Consider the following 14,855-nt stretch of genomic DNA (forward strand, 5'->3'; position numbering starts at 1 on the left):
TCCCACATCGCACCAGGAAGCAGTCTGGTACACCCTAAGCAGACGTTATAGAGGTGAGCCGAGTGTCATCCACCCTGTGTACTCGCCTAACAACATAGTTTGTGTTTCAGTCACTACTGGGAAAAATAAGCTGCCATTGTGCACGTGAGCTCCGCAAAAGATGATCTGTTTGCTTTTTCCCAGACAAATGCACTGAACTGGTTTCTAGCAACAAGGCGCTTTCTAGTGTTCCCTCCAATTTGGCTCAGGTGTGTAATGACCCCCACAGCACCTTCCAATTTAGTCCATATATTAGGACCACACCGATATCTGTTCACATGCATACTGCTGTGAAATCGTGACACAATGTGACAGTGTTATCTATTTCTAAAGGAAGCCAATGATCAATTAGTTGCATTCGGCCATTGCAGTTAATGGAGGAGGACTTATTTTCGTATTCATTTGAATCAGCAGCATGTAATACCACATCTCTCCTGTTGTGGCCGCTGCAGCTGCCCACAGTTTCCCCAAGATGGCCAGCGGATCCTCGGTCATGGAAGGGGATGGTCAGAGGTGACAATTCCTTTAAGAAACCGCTGAAAGGAATTTTATTGGATAAGTAAGATGAACGATAGAGAAATTTTACAGATGATGTGAATTTACAATACAAATAGTGGTGACAGCCAGTTTGTCCCTTATGTTGTTTGTAAACCACACATCAGCTCCTTCTTGACCCGGTTGATAGTAAGTTTGGAAATTTACAGCCTGTCGGTTTTTGGCCGCTTTCATTTCCCCTGCTTATGTCAGTTATTGTGGAGGAACCGGATTCCATCAGACACCAGCGTCGCCCCAGGCAGACAGGAACCTCAACGTGAGGTGAACTCTGGACCTCACATGACAACGTGGAGCTCTGCCGAGATGTTGTGTTCTATCTATGTCTGACTGAGGCCACCCAGCTGCTGGGGAACCACAAGTCTCAGCATGAAGGATGAAAGAAGACTGTATGAAGACATCTTCTGCACATATACCTTCCAACATTTATAAACTACCCCCTACACCTAAACAGGGTGAATAGTTCTGGGACATAGCTTCACAAAACCCCCACATGTCCCTCACAGATTTATGTTCACCTTTTTGCCATTCTTATTGATCCGAGAGTTCCTGACAGTAAACCTAGATAGATGCTCCCCAATAAGTGCCCTGCTCACACATGTGCCCCATAAGTGCCCTTCTCACACATGTGCCCCATAAGTGCCCTTCTCACACATGTGCCCCATAAGTGCCCTGCTCACACATATGCCCCATATGTGTCCTAATCACATACATATGCCCCATAAGTTCCCTAGTCACAGGTGTGCTCCATAAGTGCCCTGCTCACACATGTGCCCAATATGTTCCCTAGTCACAGATGTAATCCATATGTGTCCTAATCACATACATATGCCCCATACGTTCCCTAGTCACAGGTGTGCCCCATATGTGCCCTGTTTACACATGTGCCCCATACATTCCCTAGTCACAGGTGTGCCCCATAAGTGCCCTGCTTACACATGTGCCCCGTACATTCTCTAGTCACAGGTGTGCCCCATAAGTGCCCTGCTTACACATGTGCCCCATACATTCCCTAGTCACAGGTGTGCCCCATAAGTGCCCTGCTTACACATGTGCCCCGTACATTCTCTAGTCACAGGTGTGCCCCATAAGTGCCCTGCTTAAATAAGTGCCCCATACGTTACCTAGTCAGAGGTGTGCTCCATAAGTGCCCTGCTTACACATGTGTCCCATATGTTCCCTAGTCACAGGTGTGCCCCATATGTGCCCTGCTCACACATGTGCCCCATATGTTTCCTAGTCACAGGTGTGCTCTATAAGTGACCTGCTCACACATGTGCCCCATACATTCCCTAGTCATAAGTGTGCCCCATATGTGCCCTGCTCACACATGTGCCCCGTACATTCTCTAGTCACAGGTGTGCCCCATAAGTGCCCTGCTCACACATGTGCCCCATACGTTACCTAGTCAGAGGTGTGCTCCATAAGTGCCCTGCTTACACATGTGTCCCATATGTTCCCTAGTCGCAGGTGTGCCCCATATGTGCCCTGCTCACACATGTGCCCCATATGTTTCCTAGTCACAGGTGTGCTCTATAAGTGACCTGCTCACACATGTGCCCCATACATTCCCTAGTCATAAGTGTGCCCCATATGTGCCCTGCTCACACATGTGCCCCGTACATTCTCTAGTCACAGGTGTGCCCCATAAGTGCCCTGCTCACACATGTGCCCCATACGTTACCTAGTCAGAGGTGTGCCGCATACGTGCCCTAATCATACATGTGCTCTTTAAGTGCAAAAAACAGATTGTTAAAAATTTGTGCCCTAGTCACAGGTGCCACCAATAAGTGCCCCCGTCACTGGTGTGAACCATACGTTCCCTAGTCCCATGTGTGCCCCATATGTGCCCTGATCACACTGTCTCTATGACCAAACACAGCTGTGCCCCATAAGTGCCCTGGTCCAACATGTTCCCTATAAACTCCCAATGTGTCACATGTGCCTTATTAGCCCATGGATTAGATAGGTGTCCTATATTTGCTACAGTAACAAGTGTGCACCAAAACCCCATCAGTGCACTAGTCACTGCTGTTCCCATCAGTATCATGGTAATGCAAATGCCCTGTATTTGCCCCAGTTACAAGTGTGCCCCAATCTCTGGTGTATCCAATAAATGCCTTGCCCATGAGCGTACCCCAGTCACAGGTGTCACCAGTAAATGCCCTAGTCACAGTTGTACCCCCATAATTGCCCCAGTCACAAGTGTGCCCAATAAATGCCCCATACATACTCCAGTAACAGATGTCCCCCATAAGTGCCCTGGCCATGAGCATTCCCCTATAAGTACCCAGGTCACAGGTGTGCCGCAGAGGTGCTCTAGTTACAGGTGTGCCCCAGATGTGCTCTACAAGTGCACAGATCACACATGTCCTAGTAAAAAATGTGCACCATAATTGATGATGACCTGTTGTCCCTAATAGCCTCAGTTGTATCTTAGGCTTCAGCACAGCCGGCAACACTGGGACGTCTGGCTGTCCCCATATTGTGTTATAGAACACGTTCACACACAGTAGTACTGGGGCAGAGGTGTTCAGATGTAGTTTTTGCAGCAGTTTATAATACCATTACTATATGGCGGGGGGGGGGGGTCAGCCACTTCACATTGATGAACCGTACAGAGACGTTCTTGCTTGTTTTTATCATATAGATAATAATTTGGCCAAATACAAAAGAAAAATATCTAACTCATAAAAGTATTAAGAAAAGCACAGAGAAGCAGAATATGAGAATGACAGTCCCCATCCACTCCAGCACCAGTGCTAACAGCGCTATAGCTCCAAGATTACCACAGTACCATCACTACAGCACCAATACAACCACCCTACAGCACCAATACTACCACCCTACAGCACCAATACTACCACCACTACAGCACCAATACTACCACCACTACAGCACCAATACTACCACTCTACAGCACCAATACTACCACCCCTACAGCACCAATACTATCACCACCACTAAAGCACCAATACTACCACCCCTACAGCACCAATACTACCACCCTACAGCACCAATACTACCACCACTACAGCACCAATACTATCACCACCACTAAAGCACCAATACTACCACCACTACAGCACCAAAACTACCACCACTACAGCACCAATACTACCACCACTACAGCACCAATACTACCACCCTACAGCACCAATACTACCACCACTACAGCCCCAATAGTACCACCCTACAGCACCAATACTACCACCACTACAGCCCCAATACTACCACCACTACAGTCCCAATACTACCAGTACAACACCAATACTACCACAACTACAGCACCAATACTATCACCACCACTACAGCACCAATACTATCACCACCACTACAGCACCAATACTACCACCACTACAGCACCAATACTATCACCACCACTAAAGCACCAATACTACCACCCCTACAGCACCAATACTACCACCCTACAGCACCAATACTACCACCACTACAGCACCAATACTATCACCACCACTAAAGCACCAATACTACCACCACTACAGCACCAATACTACCACCACTACAGCACCAAAACTACCACCACTACAGCACCAATACTACCACCACTACAGCACCAATACTACCACCCTACAGCACCAATACTACCACCACTACAGCCCCAATACTACCACCCTACAGCACCAATACTACCACCACTACAGCCCCAATACTACCACCACTACAGTCCCAATACTACCAGTACAACACCAATACTACCACAACTACAGCACCAATACTATCACCACCACTACAGCACCAATACTATCACCACCACTACAGCACCAATACTACCACCACTAGAGCACCAACACTACCACCTGTACAACACCAAGACTACCACCACTACAGCACCAAGACTACCACCACTACAGCACCAATAATACCACCACTACAGCACCAATACTACCACCCTACAGCACCAACACTACCACCCCTACAAAACCAAAACTACCAATAGTACCACCACTACAGAACCAATACTACAGCACCAACACTACCACCACTACAGCACCAATATTACCAACACTACAGCCTTAATACTACCACCTCTACAGCACCAATACTACCACCACCACTACAGCACCAATACTGCCACCACCACTACAGCACCAATACTACCACCACTACAGCCCCAATACTACCACCACTACAGCACCAATACTACCACCACTACAGCCCCAATACTACCACCACTACAGCACCAATACTACCACCACTACAGCACCAATACTACCACCACTACAGCACCAATACTACCACCACTACAGCCTTAATACTACCACCACTACAGCCTTAATACTACCACCACTACAGCACCAATACTTCCAACACAACAGCCTTAATACTACCGTCACTACAGCATTAATACTACCCCCACTACTGCACCAATAATACCCCGACTACAGCACCAATACTACCACCACTACAGCACCAATAGTACCAGTACAACACCAATACTACCACCTCTACAGTACCAATACTACCACCTCTACAGGTCCAATACTACCACCACTACAGCACCAATACTTCCAACACAACAGCCTTAATACTACCGTCACTACAGCATTAATACTACCCCCACTACTGCACCAATAATACCCCGACTACAGCACCAATACTACCACCACTACAGCACCAATAGTACCAGTACAACACCAATACTACCACCTCTACAGTACCAATACTACCACCTCTACAGGTCCAATACTACCACCACTACAGCACCAATACTATCACCCCTACAGCCCCAATACTAACACCACTACAGCACCAATAATACCACCCCCATAGCACCAATACTACCACTACAGCACCAATACTACCACCACCACCACTACAGCACCAACACTACCACCACTACAGCACCAATACTACCACCACTACAGCACCAATACCACCACCACCACTACAGCACCAATACTAACACCACTATAGCACCAATACTATCACCACCACTACAGCCCCAATACTATCACCACTACAGCATCAATACTACCACACTACAGCACCAATAACCGGACCACTACAGCACCAATACTACCACCACTACAGCACCAATACTACCACACTACAGCACCAGTAATACATTCTGATGATTTATCATGTGTGATACCATATAATGAACACAAGCCTGGAGGACAGAAATGGCTGCACATCGCACCCATGGTTAATACAAAAGCCTGTTCAGCTACATTAAAAACCAACATCAGAAGTTAGTACTTTGTATAATCTGATTAAAACATATTGCCTCATGTACCACATGCTGGTCTTCTGATACACATGAGTCCCTACGCTAAACGGCACTGTGCCGGTCAGCGAACGCCAACCCCGCAAAGCAAGCGCAAGCAGGGAATGTCACAGGAACAAACCCCAAGGCCCAACACCCTGCCCCCCCCCCCGCAGGCTCCGCCAGCAGAGAAGGCGGCCGCCAAGCAACACAAGTGTTAGCAAGGTCTTACTACTATTGCACCAGGAGGTAGAATGGGAGAAAGAGGAGGTACTGTACTTACCATATGTACACAGGTACTTCTACCTGCCGGTGCAATGGTGATTAGTAACACCTTGTTCACACTTGTGTTGCTTGGCGGCCGCTTTCTCCACCGGCATCGCCTGAGGGGTTTTGGGGGGCCCTTTGTGGTTGGCGTTCGCTGACCAGCAGAGTGTAGTTTAGCGTAGGGACTCATGTGTATCAGAGACCTGCACGTGGTACATGAGGCAGTATGTTTTGATCAAATTATATACTAACTTCTGATGTTGGTGTTTAATGTAGCTGAACAGGCTTTCGATTCAACCATGGGTGCGATGTACAGCCATTTCTGTCCTGCAGGCTTGTGTATAATGAACCTGTGTATCTAAGCCTATTGTGTAAGACAGGGGCTACACAGCATTTGTAGTCGCTACAGGCCTTGTGTGACCATTGCACTGTGTGAAATTGCTCTGTGTGGATCACACTGAGGTCAGTGAATGGGGACATGTTGTGACCCACAAGTGGCAGCGGCCTCAACTAGACAGTTTGGATGGATTTCTGCCATGTCACGTTCACTGCCACTCTGGGTCGGGTCACTGTGCGACCCAATTTACTTACCTAAAGTGCAATTTTTGCTTGGCACGGCCCCCTGTTGCAGCCAAAATAGCCCTGTAGCCCTGGCTTATTAATATCTACTGAGCTGAAGTATCTAAGCCTATGATTTGTGATACTGTTTGCTGAGATGAGGTTTCTAAGCCTATGACTTGTGATACTGTCTTCTAAGCCTGTGTATCTAAGACCAGAAAAGCTGTACATTCCACATACTATATAACTATATATATATATATATATATATATATATATATATATATATATATATACACACACACACACTATACTGAGCCTTAGTATACCGTTTATATATAAATTTCCTCCTTCAAGTTTTAAATATTTTTACTGTTCATAAAAAGTCTTTTCTAAGAATTGTGTGAAGGAATTTAGAGGGAGGAGTGTGAGTTATCCCTGTAAGACTTATGGCCGCTGGCGGTTACATTGATGTCTGCATTTATCAGTGACACACGTGGCTGGATGACCCATGACATAAGAATTTCCCTGTATGTGTTGTATATGTTAACATCGCTACTCGTCTCCACATCCCATACCTCCTAGATAAGGAAGATGAAGAATATATTAATGTTTATTTCCCAGCTATAGATCTCACCCCCTCCACCTTTTCTATCACTAATGTTTAGAATATTTCACCAGGCGGATACCTGTACTGCACGACAACAAGCATTCCATCCATGGCATATTTCTCACTCTTAAAGGGCATCTCCAGCCACGTGTCACATTCCGCCAGACACCATCAGCTTTCCTCTACAATACAGCATTGACGGATTTTTGTAGAAATTTTGCCTCTAAATGCTTATTTCAAGCAAAATTCAGGACCATGCAGCAGACACTACATTCACACTGCTGCTAAGGTTGTTGCGTCTCTCTTCTCTATTAGAAAGAGATTTTTAAACCCATAATGCACTGCAACATTGTTTTAAAAAGCAGACATGTCCTTTAAGTTGGAAAAAGTGGCAGCATGTGATTTGAAAAGGTAACAGGTCTGTCTTAAAGGTGAAGTTGCTATAGACCTACCATGTCCTTTTATCCTTAACAAAAAAAAAAAATTCTTAGAGGGATTTTAACATGGAACATCAAAATATAGGAATAAAAGTAGTCACCTGACTTATCCCAAATCCCGCCCCTTAACCCAGAACATCTCCAAATCTTCTAACACCGGGGAAAATTTATGGCGCTGTCCTACAGTAAGAAGGCATTTTGTTGCCCATAGCAACCAATCACAGCTCAGCTTTTATTTTCATGAATATTTGAAATGTGAGTTGTGATTGGTTGGGCAACAAAGATGTTTCTTACTATAAGTGTGGTAAATCCCTCCCATTTCATTTGCATAAGCCCCACCTCCTATACATTATAGCTCCCCTGTCCTTACATGCTTCCTCTTATGAGGACAGCAGTCCCGTGCCCTCTGCGTGTTCTTTATAGTCCTCATTATCTTATCTCTCATACCTGCACTGTACTTTGTATCTTCCAATGTATGGCGGTATAATTCCTGGTATTTTCTCTTGTTCCGTAACATCACGACCACTGACCCTACTCCAGAAGATAATGGTGGTACTGGATGACTAGGGCCTCTATTCTTTGTATAGCACTTCAGCTCAGGAACAAGGGGAATGCTGATGAGCTGCTGGGTGATTGAGAGCAACTACGAAACACCTGCGGGATAGCTGGGCCTTGTAGTGTACCGCAGCTCCGGTGGTAATGGTGGTCAGTAAAGTGGACCTTGTGATCCCCCAGAGCCAACTCCCTGACTAGGCTGACAAGATGGTGGGGACGCCATGATGTTGTTGTGATGCAGTGAGATGAGGAGGGATGTGGTGCAACAGTAACTCCTTTACTTAGAAGCTTACCTGACATATGCACCTATACAGTCCAGTCTATTACTGATCTTTAATAGCTAGTGGCCTAACATGGGTTACTGTGCTTTTGTGTAAAGGTCTTTGTAGTTGCCTGAAGCTGAGAGCGTCACTAACCAGCGGGACCTAGGCCTTTCCCAACTCCAATCATGGGAACATTCAGACAAGGTTCTAGGCTGGGCTGGAAGCCAACTAAGAACGGTCACTAAATATGTCCAAGGGTGCCATGATATCCTTTCCCCTTAAACTCCTGAAAGCGGCAGTACAGAGGCCACGTTAACTCTGCTACTGCATCAAATGTAGTCAAGTCTATTGGCTCCAGTGGTCTTTCGCCTTCTCTTCAATCCTTTGTCTCTATGTTGACTCCCTGTCAGCTCTGACTGACTGACCTCTCCTGTCACACCTCCAGCTGCTCCTCAATGGTTTCTTGTCACAGCTGGGTTGTATGTGGAGCTCATTAACATAACCCCACCCACCTGTTGGAAACTTCCCTTACTAACTGTAACAATTCACTTAGAAGGCTGTTGGTGGCGCTGCTGCTTAACTAGGTGTAGGGGTGTGTGTGTGGTGAGCTCCCGCAGTGCTATGGCGGAGGTACGGCCAGTCACTTGTTAGGTGGTAGAGTGTGACTCCACTCCTGTGGTGGTTGGCCAAGATGTAGCCCGACCCTAATGTACTGTGTTGTGACGCCAGTGCCAGTTGGGGACACAGATATGGTGGCACACCTGCTTTTAGGTTGGAGGGCCGGATACACCTTGCTCCTCTGTAAACCCTGCTGTAGGGTCCCTTGGGCTAATGTCACAGTGGTCCGGAGGGGAGTATTGACCCACCCGGACAATTGGTACTGCCACAAACAGAAAGGGGAATGTCCCAAGGAGTGCGTGTATACTGTGTTGATGCGGGGCGAAGAATCACAGAGTCTCTTTACCATAAATAATCTCTTGTTTACTCTGAAAGTACTTGCGTGCAGCAGAACATACAGTTGTGCCTTGACAGGATACGTTACACTTGATAATACAGGATCCAGATCTGTAATAGGAGTATAGCAAGGAGTACAGTGGTGCTGACTGGGTTGAGTGCTGAGAGATACGTAGAAGAATCAAAGGGGCAGAGAGAAGGATGTCGTGAGAGTCCCAACCCAAGTAGTAATGTGCTCTGCCGGGATGTTGGAGGATGAGGTAGAAATAGTAGAATACTTGTGCCCGTGCATCGACCTTGGTCGGGATGAACTACCTGTTGCCCTACCAGTTTTGGGGGACCTGTCCTAGAGGGTGACACAAGCCCCAGAACCTGTTAACTGGGATGAGAGAAATGCTGAGGGTTTCCTGCTGATAACCACGCTGTGAGATAGAGTTCATAGACTGCTAGCAACTTTGCTCTATCCGAATCAGTTCCTAGCTTTGTGCCTTTTGTGGACACTGTCCTGCACTGTGACTCTCCTAGTTCACGGCGTGGTTTGAGATAATCACTCACGTGTCTTCTCCCGTAAGGGGTTTAACATTGTATAGTGCTGAGTAAGATTACTTGAGCTGTTAGGTGCGTCTTGTCTCACCATACAGGAACTTGATTAAGATAACTGCTGGGAACCTAGCAGAGACCAGGGCCCAGAGGGACTGCTGTAGGGAGAATTCTAGCTTGTGTCCTTTCCCTATGACGTCCAACACCTCTACACTTCCTCTACCCATGTGATTTCCTATCTACAGCTCCCTGTAAGGTGCACTGTGAATGGGTGAAGAGTGCATAAAGAAGGTAGAGTAAGAGATGATAGGACAGAAGGAGAAGATACTCCCATAGGTTCACAGATCCATGTGACATATAAGCAAACAATAACCCTTTCCATACTTCAGCTGTGCAGCAACTGAGTACACATACCTACAATAGAGACATCTAGTGGCGAAACTTTATCACTACTACATCACCTCTCAGTCACTCACATCGCGACACTGAGCACGGCAAGATTCCGCGGAGGAGAGATCCTCTGCCGTATTTGCTCAGTGTGAACATACCCTAAAACATAAACAAATTTCCACATTGAATCAATGATTTGAACAGTCTGCATATTGTCTGACGGAATTCTCACCACAGGGTTGGTAGATTGGAAGCTAACAGCTCCAGGTGTCATGTTTAACATAGCCATGCCAGACCTGAACAATATTGCCATACTGTGACTGGATAACACTGCCATACCAGACCTGACCAATACCTCCATACTGTGACTGGATAACACCGCCATACCAGACCTGACCAATACCCCCCTACTGTGACTGGACAACACTGCCACACCAGACCTAAACAATTCGACCATACTGTGACTGGATAACACCGCCATACCAGACCTCACCAATACTGCTATACTGTGACTGGATAACACCGCAATACCAGACCTGAACAATTCCACCATACTGTGACTGGATAACACCGCCATACCAGACCTAACCAATACCACCATACTGTGACTGGATAACACTGCCACACCAGACCTGAACAATTCCACCATACTGTGAATGGATAACACCACCACACCAGACCTGAACAATTCCACCATACTGTGACTGGATAACACCGTCATACCAGACCTGACCAATACCCCCATACTGTGACTGGATAACACTGCCACACAAGACCTGAATAATTCCACCATACTGTGACTGGATAACACCGCCATACCAGACCTGACCAATACGGCCATACTGTGACTGGATAACACTGCCATACCAGACCTAACCAATACCACCATACTGTGACTGGATAACAACGCCACACCAGACCTGAACAATTCCACCATACTGTGACTGGATAACACCACCATACCAGACCTGAACAATTCCACCATGGTCTGGACATCAAGTGGACAATGCCATGAAGAGGTCTTGTGTAGCGCTAGCATATTCTGGATTGCTGTACAGAAACTGTCCCTGTTCCCAATGGAACTTACAGTATAATTTCAATTTCTCAGATATACATTTGAGCTAGTTTACTAGTTCTGTGAGTGTAGGAGATACTTGGAATGGAATGGAGGTAGTAGAAGGGTGCAGGGGGAAGGTGTAGAAATAAAGTGCTGAGAGTGCAAAATGACCATGCCCCGCCCCCATCATCCTGTCTTGGGATCATAGCCTTTTGTCCTCATAGATCCTTTGTGACCTGATATGCAGTACATACGGGCGTGTGACATACAGGTGTAATATACAGGTCGGCGTATGACAGTGTCACCTATCTTCTCATCCATAGAGAAACAGAGGAAAGGAATTTATTATACGGCTCTTCATGACCATATAACATCGCCTCATATAACACATACATTTCATAGAAGATAAAATGTTAAAAAAAAAAAAAAATTACACGTTTACACTTTGCCGTCTACCATTAACGCACAGATATGCTGCAATAAGCTCTGATGATCTCCAGCAAAAACTATGTCTAGGAATAGCAGAGCCCATCCCTTTCCTGGTCGGTGCTGTGAGTGTGAGAGTGTTTTGTACCCAGGTGTCATCATATATATACTGTATATATAAGAGGATACCCCATACCTGTCCCCTGTAACACCATGGTGCAGTTGTCATATACAGTATATGTTGCATGTATACCATGTAAATAACATGTATATACTGTAATGTGTTGTATTGTCTGAAGACCCTATGGTTGTTGTAGTGGGTTGGAGGGCCGTAATATGCAGCAGCATCAACATGCCATTTCATAGTAGCTGTGCCGCGTGAAAGGTGGTATCTTAGATGGCAGCTTCCAGAAGAAAGGAGCCCAAGAAGAACCTGACAAAAATGTGGGGGGAAGCATTGGGTGCCCCCATAAAAGAGGTTATTTAGGGAGTTTTTGGTACCTGCCAGAGAAAGTGTGTGGTGGAACCACATACCGCATATGGTGCCTGGGAAACCTGTCATTGGCCTTGCAGAGAGATAAGACCTGAACATGGCCACCATCAAACTGATCGGTGACCTGGAACCTGAACCAAATGCCTGACCATAGGTTACTGTGCCATGGGCCCAGAGGTTCAGAAATACCAGAGTGGTACAGGATAGCAAGGCTAGAGGGATGGCACAGAGAGACAACTGAAGAAAGTGGACTCTAGCCTTGAGAGGTGCCAAATGTGAAACGCTGTGTGGCAAATGGATTGGTGGAGCCAGGAACATGAGAGATAGCCCTATGGGGTTCTTGGAAGAAAACCAAAAAGTTAGAGCCAATAGGTCTATGAGAGAGAATGGTGTGTCTGAGGCCAAGACTGATGTTAATGGACTGTCTTTAAATCCGGAGAGAAGAAATCCTTCTCTTACAAAGAGTGAATTTGTAGCTGGTCTGCTGTGTCTTGTAGGTGATGTTAGCCTGAAGCTGGTCTTTACCACTGACCTGTGTGAAGATAAAAAAAGAACAGTTTGGAGTGCTGTCGCAATTGTACTGTGGTTACTGTAGGTTAGACATGAGCGGTCATTTGCAGAACGATGCCCTATGACAACAAGGAATGTGAGGCCACCGGATGGTCTGAGAAGTACAGCTGTGACGCAGAGAGCTGGGTCACAGGTACGGCTGCACGTTCATATCCAAGGGGGGGTCAGGAGCAATTCCATTAAAGATTGTGACTTAGATGTCACCGGAAACTCACAGAGGTGCGGGGAAGATCAATATGGCTGATGGCAATCTAGTGATGGGGCAGACTGTGCCAGGGGGTAACCCTTTCCAGAAGTACTTCCTTTAGGGGAGACACAAAACCATCCTATAGATGTCATTTTCCTGCCACTCCAATTATCACTGTATTGTGTCCCCCAAATTTCATTGTACCTTAAGTGTTAGTGTGTCATTATCCTGTACTCCAAGTATCAGCATGTCATTATCCTGTACCCCGAGTGTCATTATCCTGTACCCCAAGTGTCAGCGTGTCATTATCCTGTACCCCAAGGGTCAGCCTGTCATTATCCTGTACCCCAAGTGTTATTATCTCGAACTCCAAGTGTCAGGGTGTCAATATCCTGAACCCCAAGTGTCATTATCCTGAACCCCAAGTGTCATTTTCCTGTACCCCGCGTGTCATTACCCATAACCCCAAGTGTCAAAGAGTTATTTTCCTTACCCTGAGTGGCAGGGTGTCATTATCCTGAACCCCAAGTGTCAGGGTGTCATTATCCTGTACCCCGAGTGTCAGGGTGTCATTATCCTGTACCCCAAGTGTCATTATCCTGAACCTCAAGTGTCAGGGTTTCAATATCCTGTACCCCAAGTGTCAGGGTGTCATTATCCTGTACCCCAAGTGTCAGGGTGTCATTATCCTGTACCACTAGTGTCAGTGTGTCCTTATCCTGTGCCTCAAGTTTCAGGACCTCATTCTCCTGTACCCCAAGTGTCAGTGTGTCATTATCCTATACCCCAAGTGTCAGCATGTCATTATTTACCCCAAGTGTTAGCAGGTCATTATCTATTACCACAAAATCCTGTACCCCATGTGCCATTGTCCTGTACCCCAAGTGTCAGCGTGTCATTATCCTGTACCCTAAGAATCATCATTCTGTACCCCGTGTCAGTGTCACTATCCTGTACCCCATGTGTCAGTGTCCTGTACCCCAAGTGTTCAAGTGTGATTATTCTGTACCCCAAGTGTCAGCGTGTCATTATCCTGTACCACAAATGTCACTGTCCTGTGCCCCAAGTGTTATCATGTCATTATCCTGTTCCCCAAATGTTATCATGTCATTATCCTGTTCCCCAAATGTTATCATGTCATTATCCTGTTCTCCAAGTGTCAGTGCTTTATTGTTTTGTACCCCAACTGTCATTATCCTGTACCCCATACGCGGTTTAAAGCTGTTGGTGTAAAAGTGTCGCACATGTGGCGCACTTCCTTCAGATTTTTCGGCACTGTTCTCGGTAAGTCTCCCACGTCTTTCTTGCTTATCTGCGGAGATAGTGTCCCAGGCTTTGTGCCGGGATTTTGTGGTCATATCACATTTTCACAGTAGGAATTCTGCGTCCTGCCCCTGTGGTTTACATAGCAGAGTTTTTGGATGTCTCCACTAAACCGAGTTTTGCAAACATCATTATTTCACCATGAAATATTCTGTGCTGGGGTGATAGGCTCCCGGCAGGACAGGGAGGAAATCCGCACCATCATGGACAAGCAGACAATGTGGAGGAGAACAAGCACAACCTGACATTTCCTTCTATCCTGGAATTCTTGGAAGGTTCGTGAATATCTTACAAGACATTACCATTGAGTAAGCAACATTCTACTATTATTCTGTAACGTGCAGGGACGGAAGATCCAGAGGCAAACGCTCAGCAATGTAAGATTGTGCAACGTCTATTGACTA

At 46.3% G+C, this 14,855-nt stretch overlaps 1 protein-coding gene across 5 annotated transcripts in view; it reads right to left on the reverse strand.

The window, feature by feature from the left end:
- The window catches only part of BEGAIN (brain enriched guanylate kinase associated), a 597,092-nt gene that overhangs the window by 560,949 nt on the left and 21,288 nt on the right, over positions 1-14,855 (reverse strand). The window contains exon 1 of one of the 5 annotated variants that reach the window (XM_069949879.1): positions 8,141-8,166. The exons of the other annotated variants lie outside the window; for them this stretch is intronic. The gene's annotated coding sequence lies outside the window, so the exon portion shown is untranslated. Of the gene's footprint in view, positions 1-8,140; positions 8,167-14,855 lie in introns of those variants that run through there. 5 annotated transcript variants of the gene reach the window in all.

This window comes from Dendropsophus ebraccatus, chromosome 13 (assembly GCF_027789765.1).
Source record: "Dendropsophus ebraccatus isolate aDenEbr1 chromosome 13, aDenEbr1.pat, whole genome shotgun sequence".
NCBI classification, from domain to species: Eukaryota; Metazoa; Chordata; class Amphibia; order Anura; family Hylidae; genus Dendropsophus; species Dendropsophus ebraccatus.